The sequence below is a fragment of the Musca domestica genome, unplaced genomic scaffold (assembly GCF_030504385.1).
Source record: "Musca domestica strain aabys unplaced genomic scaffold, Musca_domestica.polishedcontigs.V.1.1 8, whole genome shotgun sequence".
NCBI classification, from domain to species: Eukaryota; Metazoa; Arthropoda; class Insecta; order Diptera; family Muscidae; genus Musca; species Musca domestica.
The window spans coordinates 3,186,979-3,187,960 of NW_026712409.1; the positions used below are offsets into that span (position 1 = coordinate 3,186,979).

General features: G+C 36.8%; 1 non-coding gene across 1 annotated transcript; it reads left to right on the plus strand.

The window, feature by feature from the left end:
• Window positions 1-608: 608 nt before the first annotated feature.
• On the plus strand, window positions 609-727 carry TRNAY-GUA (transfer RNA tyrosine (anticodon GUA)). The gene is made up of 2 exons: window positions 609-645; window positions 692-727. It is a non-coding gene; the product is annotated as a tRNA-Tyr (tRNA).
• Window positions 728-982: the final 255 nt, after the last annotated feature.

The window sequence follows — 982 nt, forward strand, 5'->3', positions numbered from 1 at the left end:
AGCGGAGTGTCTTAAACATACCCAACTGACTGTAGAAAATGCAAAAACAATAGCCACAATAACAAACTGCTATTGTTTTGTTTTCTTTTGTTGTTATTACTTTGCGCTCAGTATTGAATGGGAATTATCGTAATTGATGAATGACACTGATAAAACGCACACACACACACACGAATCACCACACATGGTCTGTTTGGTGCCGATACGATAACCCGACAAACAAACAAACTGTTAACGCAAAGCAAATAAAAACGTGTCGAACAAACACTCGTTCGGCCAACTTGCAAATGCCATCAATCAGCGAATGCCAGAGCACACCAACAAACAAACAAAGCCATAAACACACACACACACACGGCACACTAACACGAATGCCTACCAAGCAAGTGCTATTTTTGATTTTTTTTTCGTTTTTCAGATTTTTTGACATTGGCTTTCAATACCTTTCGTCAAAAATCTGAAGAATCGTTATTTTTTTGCACCCCACATTAATTTGCTGGTGCCTAACATTTTCCCATACTTTCGTGTTGAGTTTGCATAATTTTAGTCAATGTGTGACACATTGAATAGATTCCGAAAATAGTCCAATTGACGGTAACAAGAGCATACCTTCGATAGCTCAGTTGGTAGAGCGGTGGACTGTAGAGAGAATTCGCTTCGAGATGTGATAACACAGTCGAAAGAAGCAGGCATCCATAGGTCGCTGGTTCAAATCCGGCTCGAAGGATAATTTTTTTTGGAATTTCTATTTTTTTAAGCCAAATAATAATTCCAGTTAAATGAAGGAAGAACAAAACGAAATATCAAACTAGAGAAAATACAAAGTTTCGTTTCACTATAGCACTGTTCCAAAACTTTATGACTTCAAAAAAACAAAAAAAAAAAAAAAAAACTAGTAGATTTTTGCAAACTCTTCCAATTCGCTAAGCAGGAGTTTTCCAGCGATAAAAACGTTTAAGCAAAAAGTTTATCCGTGGTCTTC